The sequence below is a fragment of the Lutra lutra genome, chromosome 1, assembly GCF_902655055.1.
Source record: "Lutra lutra chromosome 1, mLutLut1.2, whole genome shotgun sequence".
Taxonomy (NCBI): Eukaryota; Metazoa; Chordata; class Mammalia; order Carnivora; family Mustelidae; genus Lutra; species Lutra lutra.
Window position 1 is genome coordinate 29328266 of NC_062278.1, and position 9046 is coordinate 29337311.

Genomic DNA, 9046 nt, shown 5'->3' on the forward strand with positions numbered 1-9046 from the left:
GTATACATGATATTACTTGTGATTTAGTAAGTGATGCAGGGAATCATCGTGAATAAACATATGAATAAATAAATGAATTAACATTGATAAATTGAGGATAAAAGCTAATTTAAAAAAAATGACTCTGTTCTCTCTTTTGTTTGATGAATAACTTGGGCCATTCAGAAACCACAGGGAGAGCCTCCTTCTAGGGCTCCCTTCTCTGCCATGACTAGGCCAGGGCACTGCTGCCTGTTGTTATCCTGTTATGGTTCTTTCACCGATCATTCTGATAGTATGACTGCACACACACCTTAGAGGTCATGTAACAGCTTCCCAAAGAGTTTGCATACATCTATGTCCTTTAATCTTCTCTTGCTATGTCAGGGAATTGTCAATTAATTCTTTGAAAGAGAAATTTTATGAGGAATTCTATCTTATGAAGCCAGGGATTTCTTTTCACATTCTAGATTGTGAAAATGTGATTAGAGGAGGCAGGTGGTAGAGTGGTAAATGAGCAGTAGTTCCCTTTTAGGAAACACAAAAGTTAGAGCCACAGGTACAAGGTCTCATAATGGCCTCTCTCGTGCTTGTATCTCTTAAGCATCAATGAACTTAGAGCCATAGCACAAGACACAACAACCACATACATATCGTATACATACCCTTGATTGACAAAGACAAATCAGGTACGTATAAGACCATCCATCCATTGGCATACACATTGCAGAACTGCATCGACCACGGCTCTTATAGCATTGCTTTAAAAACAAAAAACAAAAAACAAAACATAAAACAAAACAAGTAAACAAACCAAAAAAACATGGTCTTTGGAATCAGGCACATATCTGGATTCAAATTTTGGCTTCACTACTTGCTGCTGTGGAATCTCATGCAAGTTATTCAATTCTCTCCTCCTGCCCCTCCCCCCACTCACACAAGTGCACTGGCTCTCTCTCGGTCTCTCTGTCTCAAATAAATAAACAGATCTTTAAAAAATGTTCTGCTTTGTTTTAAGACATATTAAGTGATTTGGGACTTACAGAGCAAAACTGTGACAGGTCTAGGCCTACATCAAGCGTCTGAGATAAAATCTATCCATGTAGATGAGAAGCCAGGAGATATGGCATAGATAAACACAGATACAGAGAACACTGCTATGGGAGTAGAGAGCAAAAGAACCCACTTTAGAGAGATGGGTTGAGGAAACTTTGGGAAGCAATGTTTTAACAGAGACCTCAGTGAGGAGTAGGAGTAGCTCCTGAACATTTCAGGAGCCTGGCTGAAAACAACTCATGTGAAGGTGAGACAAGAGTGCATGTTCTAGAAAAGAAAGACCTCCATGAGCCTGGAGTGGCATGAGCAAGCATAACTCGGCAAAAGATGAGGCTGGAGAAGCAGGTGGAATCAGAAGAGCCAGGGTGTGGTGGGTCAGCTTCCACAGAGCTTTACAGAGCAGGATTTTACAGGAGAAGCAATGTGAGTCAATATGCATTTTAAAAAGGTATTTCTGGCTACTATGCAGATTGGACGGGAGCCAGAATAGAAAAGAGAACTGTTACTGCAGGAGGCTAAGTGAGGGATGAGAGTGCCTTGAACTAGCAGTTTGACCCTGGATATAGAACTAAGTAGATGGTTCAAGTTGTATCCTGGGGGTAGAATCAATAGGGCTGGTGATGTAAGTGGGAGGTGAAGGGATGGTTGACTTACCAGTAAAATGAGGGGATTAAAAAAAAGGACCCACCATCCAGGCTCATGGTGAGCATTAAATAAGATAATATATATCGGGGGCACCCAGGAAGCATTCAATGTGTGCAAGCTGTTATTATCACCAAGACAGGTATAATAATAAGCCATTTTAAATGATTGGCAGTGAGTTTCTTTAAACTGATGGAACACTGAAGGGTGAAAATTGGCTAATTTTGAACATCTTCCTATAGATGCATGTATCTTTGAAGGAACTATTATTTTTCACTTGTTTAGAATGACTGCCTCATAACTTTACCATATTCTTTTTTTTTTTTTTAAGATTTATTTATTTCATTGAAAGAGCAGGCAAGTGGAGCAGAGTGGGGAGGGGCAGAGGGAGAGAAGATCTCCAGCAGACTCTCTGCTAAGTATGGAGCCTGTACAGGGCTGTGACTCAGGACCCTGAGATCATGATGTGAAATGAAACCAAGAGTCAGATGCTTAACTGACTGAGCCACCCAGGTGTCCCATAACTTTACTATATACTGAAAACAACCTCAAGCAGGGGGAGAATCTCTTAGGTTCCGAAGGTACTAGGGAATTAGAGAATGTAAAGAAGGTTTTAAACTTTCATTAAAGATTTACCTCCTCATCAGTAATCCAAAGCATCCATAAAGTGGGTGTGTCCCTGATGATTCAAAGAGATACTCTCAATTGAAAGGCTTTAGTAACCCAACTTTTTGCTTCTGTGTCTTGAGATCATAATTCTGAGAATTTTCTTACATGACAAATACCTGACCTTTTGTAAAGATGTCATTTTTTCAACATGATTGCAGGAATGACAGGAGAGATAGAGGGTCAGAGAAGCCAATGAGTGCTATTTGCATCTTGAGAAAAGAAAAATGCAAATGGCAAAAGTGCATTGCAGGAGACAGAAAAATAGATCTTTCCTGGTCACTCTCCCAAACTAATAGACCACCCTGTCTCATCACCGGAGACCTCTGGTCATTTTCCTAAGCAAAATAAACATTAAAGGGTAAATTTTTTTCCCCTAAGGTTTCTACAGGTGTCTTTCTACTTGTCAGCCTTGTTGTTTTTAAGGTTTTCATAACGAGCAAAGAAGGAGGCATAGGTCCTTCAAAAGAGTCCACACTTGGGTCACAACAGTGTGATAAAATTCCTCAAGGCTTCTGACAGGCACAACTGCAAATATACCATTATACCTGACCACAAAGGACTTAGGAGGACTTTTATAAAAAAAAAAACTGAACAGACTCATTGAGTTACCCAGATCAGTCTTCCCGATTTTCATTGATTTATTTTCAAAGTTTCTGCACCAATTAATTGGTCATGATTTACAATATCCTTCTGTGGAGAATCAATGCTATTATCCCTGGCGTCATTCAATAGTACAATAATATCTCAATAACTTTTCAGTCTACTTACTGTGTTTCCTGGTCTGCAAGGATGTCTTATTACCATGACAGCTTTTAATACAGTTTGCTCTTGGTATGTAAAAAAAGTCTTTGTACTAGTGGATTTTCTACTAACTAGTAAAATGGTTCCCTGTCAGTCCACAACCTAAGAGGGTTAGACTTTTAATACCTTCAATGCCATTGGCCGCCAGCCACTCCAAGAGTCACGATCGTTAGAACAATCCACCATTTCCCACCAGTGTCCTAGTGTCCCCCATGGAGCTACACAGAGGACTTAGAGTCTCACACCATGTCCTAATGTAACAAAGGGGCTGAGAATTCTAATGTGGATGGACAAGTGATTCTCTCAGTGGGGTGAGAAGACCCTTCCCCAAACTAGGGCTTATTAGTACATACAACTGGAAGTTCCCTAATCCCAGTATATTGTAAGCATCTGTCTCATCTGAAAGAAACCCCTTCTCATTTCTGGGTGCCTTGTACCCGTCACAGAGTGTGCTTTCAAAAATACGTGATGGATTGAACTGAATTTAGTTTAAATCAGGAATTCTATGCCCATTTGGCTTTCTCCTTTTCCCCGGGTCAATAAAATGGCAGCGAACCTGGTTGTTATTTTTCAGGTGTTCTCAGTTGAAAGTGGCAAAAAGCCAGGTCGGTGTGATGAGAACTGATAGTGTATTTCTCCTATTCCCAGGCTTCTGGGTCTTTGCCACGGGAGAGGGTGGCAGTGAGCCAGAAATGGAAGCCAGAATTGCATGGGGAGCACAGTCTCTGCCCTATACTAAAGTGTCCATAATTACAACCTAACTTAAAGCTAGAATGCTACTACTAAGGAAATGAATTAGGTACATTCACAATTCTGGAATATTCTGACAGAATCATCATAGGTTCAGAAGTTAAACAGAATTGAGAAAAAAGTTAAAACACGGGAAGTTTCTATTAGTGAATTCTATAACGTTGCTAGGAAATCGCTACAGACCACTTTTTTTCTTATCAGATCTACAGACGCTTTCAGTGATAAGAATGATACCTAATATAAGTTAGGACTTCTCCTTTGATCCCAAGCTTTCAACATCTGTACTGACAAAGTTAAATGAAAGACTACACGGGAGAGAGTCTGGGTGGCCTCTCAAATGGAAAAGGAGCCACGTGGCAGGAGCTCAGTTACAGAAGAAAAATGCCTGTGCCCCAGTTCCAGGGTTAGGAACAGCTCTCATGGTGGCAGCAAGGTAAGCATTGGGCTTCTGAAAAAGAAAGAGATGTTATTTTTGAGGTCTGAGGTTTGGAGTAAAAGATATGAAGCAGTGGTTAATTTTGTTATTAAAAATACAAATCACATACACACACACTCAAACTGGGAATATTATTTATATGAGTAATGATATTCATAAATGCCCTCATTGGCATAATTTATATTATCTGCTGATAGCTTTAAAAATTAAATTTGGATCGATGACCTATGACAACAGTTCCACTGAATGCCCAGAGACAATCTAGGTGACACTACTCTCTCCAGCTCCGCCTTTGACTTTATTCTTTCCTTCTTAACTTCTATGACCATATTCATTCCATCTGCATTTGAGTGCTGCCGTTGATGCACTGTAGGGGTAGTCGTCTAAACTCAATGATGAAACAGAGTTAAAATAATAGCTAAAGTTTTCTTGCAGAGTTGTATACTTGAACTATCAACTGACCCGGAGTCAAAGGACTTAAACACTAGCCCGAGTTCTGCTAATGGTATTCGTGTGATTATTCACATTTGCTAACTCATCAGACAGCTTCTTAAGTAAACTGAGCCTTGATTTTCCATCTGTGAAATGGAACAAAGAATCCATTTTCTGTCCACCCCATAAAGCTCTAGGATCAAGTGAGAACATACACATGAAAGCTTTATACAAACCACAAAGTGCCATAAAATACCCTTGAATTTATACTTCTGGCCAGGAATTATGAACTCATATCTACAATAAAAACAAAATGATAACATGAAATGATCATTTGGAAATGTAGAGATAAAAGCTAGAAAACAACCTGTAGGTATCAAGTCAAAATTATGATAACACCAGCAATAAGAATGTTTAATGTGATCTTATTTACATCATTGCTCATGACTGGTAGAGGACTGGCATTTGAATTATGTGTAATTGTCAATATATTATTGATTTGATACCCAAAGTTTGTTTGCCCAGCAAATATCACAAATGTTAAGCTAATTTTGAAAAACTGTAATACCACCTTCTTGTGACCCCCATCTCTGCCTTATGTTTTAAGTTTCATTTTCTGTTCACTATGTATTGCTCTCAAGGTTATAAGGAAAGGAATAGAAGGGATGAGTCAATAATGAATATTCTTGCCAGAAAAATGAACACTGAATTGGGACTGTTGTTAATAAGAGTATTACATATAAAAACAAATGATTTTTCTTCCCTTTTTGGCATTTAAAAGCTCTCAGCATTCAGGGTTTTAGTTTTCTTTGTTAAAGCATATCAAGAAACTAGAAAAAATTCAGAGAACTGCAACCAAATTAAAAAGTTTAGTAAATAGGGGCGCCTGGGTGGCTCAGAGGGTTAAGCCTCTGCCTTCGGCTCAGGTCATGATCCCAGGGTCCTGGGATCGAGCCCCATGTCAGGCTTTCTGTTCAAAGGGGAGCCTGCTTCCTCCTCTCTCTTTCTGCCTACTTCTCTGCCTACTTGTGATCTCTGTCTGTCAAATAAAATTAAAAAAAAAAGAAGTTTAAAAAAAAAAGTTTAGTAAATAAAGAAGGATTGAGAGAATGGGGCAATCTTAGACATGAAAAAACAAAACAGCTAGCACGGTAAAAGGTCAAGGAAAGATAGATAGTAAATTTAGAACCATTTTACATAGCAAGCAAAGGATAAAATAGGATTAAAGTTCTTAGGTAGGACCTATTGTTACAAAAGAAAATACACAGCAACATATCAATTACCTAGTTTCATTTGAGTGTGAAAAAATTCCATTTTTAAGAATTAGCTTGAGGATTAGAATTGTAAGTATTCACAATGCCAACTTGTTTGATATGCCCAAGTCACTTCCATTCTTTCTTTTTCCATGAATGACAGAAATAAAGATGCAAATGACCTGGACACCATCCCTCAGTGCTAATAAAATGCCAGAGTGTAAACAGTGCAAAATAAAGATACATATTACAGAATAAATAATTTCTGTTTTATTGCTAAATTATTCAAAATCTCATGGAAATGTGACCCCTATGGTATTGTAAATAGTAACACCCAAAACCATGACTGCTGGGAGACTATTAAAAGATGTTTCTTCGGGAATATCATGACTTCCATGTTTTTGCACAGTGGGCAATTTATTTTCATATTGGATTCCACGCAGGAAGTGTTTATTCCTGCCAAAGAGGATGTAAAATTTCCCCCACTCCTGTTGCCACTGAGGTTGTTGCTACCACAGAGAAAACAGAGTTAGTTGCCAAAGAGAGAACATAGTTCCAAATGGAAGACTGAGACATGAGAGGAGTCACAGCGTCATATGGCCACAGAGAGCATTTGGTGAGATTTTGGACAAAACTGGGTCTTCTAAAAGAAATTGAGAAAAAGCCAGTACCTTGTACACTCATTAAATATCTATGCATAAAATAAAAGGTAATGATAAAAAGTAGCAGACATTCTACTGCAGATCACATGAGACCAGAGACATGAAACTTACACAAAAAAAGAATCCAGACCAGGCCAGATGAATTGCCTCAGAGGATGTAGGCTTATTACTAGTCCCTCAAAGAGAAAACTTAATAAAATGTGGCAGATATTTCTCATTTTAAAAAAATGCTTCACGGATATAAAAATAGAGAAGACAGTTTCTTAAACATCATGAGCAGTATTTATTAAAAACAAAACAAAACAAAAGAGAAAAGGGGTGCCTCGCTGGTTCAGTCAGTAGAGCACAAGACTGTTAATGTCCAGGTTTGAGTCTGAGCCCCAAGTTGGATGTTGAGATTATTAAAAAAAAAAAAAAAAAAGTATATAGGGACACTTGGGTGGCTCAGTCTGTTAAGTGCCTGCCTTCCGCTCAGGTCATGATCTCATAGTCCTGGGATCAAGCCCTATGACCAGCTCCCTGCTCAGCAGGGAGTCTGCTTCTCCCTCTCTCTCTCCCTACCCATGCTCTCTCTCTCTCTCTCTCAAATAAATAAATAAAATCTTGAGTAAAAAGAAAGTATATAAGAGAAACCAAGAGAAAATATTAAAAATGTGACACACTAAAATGATCTCCAATGAATCTAAGAACAATACAAATTTAACTGAGGGTTACTAATAGTTTGGAGAGTTTTAGCTCATGCAACAAGTCTCAGAAAAGAGTTTGTTGGGGCACCTGAGTGGCTGAGTCACTAAGAGGCCAGCTCTTGGTTTCAGTTAGTGTCATGGTTTCGGGGTCCTGTGATCAAGCATGTGTCAGGCTCCTCTCAGCAGGGAATCTGCTTGGCAATTCGGTCTCCCTCTGCCCCTTCCTATTCCCCTACCCCCGCTCATTCTCTCTCTCTCTCTCTCTAAAATAAATAAATCTTTTTTTTAAAAGAGCTTCCTAATTGATTAAATTTTGTAAAAGAAGAAAAAAACTAGGGCGCCTGGGTGGCTCAGTCGGTTAAGCAACTGCCTTCAACTCGGGTCTTGATTTCAGAGTCCTGGGATCAAACCCCATGTTGGGCTCCCTGCTCAGTGTGGAGCCTGCTTCTCCCTCTCCTCCCCACTTGTGCTCTCTCTCACTATCTCTGTCTCTCTCTCTCTCTCTCAAATAAAGAAATAAAATCTTTAAAAAATAAAGAAATAAAAATGTAAAAAATTTTAAAAAGAAGGAAAAAGCTATTATTATTTGCAATGATATAATTTTATGCCTAGAGAATCCAAAATAAATAATTTTTTATTATTATCAATATTATTATTAGGAATAGGATGTCATGTCTAGATCCGATAAGCTTTCATGACTGATTACATGGTGGTAGCAAAGTAAAAGAATTATTGAAGTCCAACGTTTTAACTTGATTTGTGTTCTACTCCCCTCTGTCTCTAATACAATGACCTTACAGCAGGTCATCGTCTTTTCTGGCCTAGGTTACTGTACCAACTACATTCTTTCCTCCCTAGTCAATGATCCCCACAGCTGTTGGAGTGATTTTTTTTTAAAGTTGAGATATAATTGGCAGAAAAAATTATATGAGTTTCAGGGGTACAACATAATGTTTCATATTTATAATTTCAAAATGATCACTACACCAAGTCTAGCCACACATAGTTAAATTTTTTTCTTGTAATGAGAACTTTTAAGATCTACTCTTTTAGCAACTTTCAAATTTACAATATGTTATTAATAACTGTAGTCACCATGCTGTCCATTATATTCCCAGGACTTATTTATTTTATAACTTAAGTTTGTACCTTTTGATTATCTTCACACATTTAACCCACCCCAACAACGGCAAATCTGTTCTCAGTATCTATAAGTTTGGATTTATGGTTTTTTTAGATTCCACATATGAGGCTATATGGCATTTGTCTTTTTCTGTCTGGCTTATTTCACTTAGTATAATACCTTCTAGGTCCATCCTTGTTGTCACAAATGACAAGATTTCATTATTTTTTATGGATGAATAGTATTCTATTGTATATGTTTGTCACATTTTCCTTATCCATTCAAACATAAATGGACACTTAAGTTCCTTCTATGTCTTGGCTATTGCAAATAATGCTGCGATAGACATGGGGACACATATGACTTTGAGTTACTGCTTTCATTTCCTTCAGCTAAATACCCACAAGTAGATTGGCTGGATCATATGGTGGTTCTATTTTTAGTATTTTGAGGAGCCCTCATACTGTTTTCCACAGTGGCTACACCAATTTACACTCCTACCAGCAGAGCAAAAGTGTTTCCATTTCTCCACATCCTCACCAACACTTGTTACTTCT

At 38.2% G+C, this 9046-nt stretch overlaps 1 long non-coding RNA gene across 1 annotated transcript; it reads left to right on the forward strand.

Annotated features, from left to right (window-relative positions):
• Positions 1-3371: 3371 nt before the first annotated feature.
• LOC125095557 (uncharacterized) lies at positions 3372-4330 on the forward strand. The gene is made up of 2 exons (XR_007125920.1): positions 3372-3458; positions 4099-4330. It is a non-coding gene; the product is annotated as an uncharacterized LOC125095557 (long non-coding RNA).
• The last annotated feature ends 4716 nt before the right edge of the window (positions 4331-9046 follow it).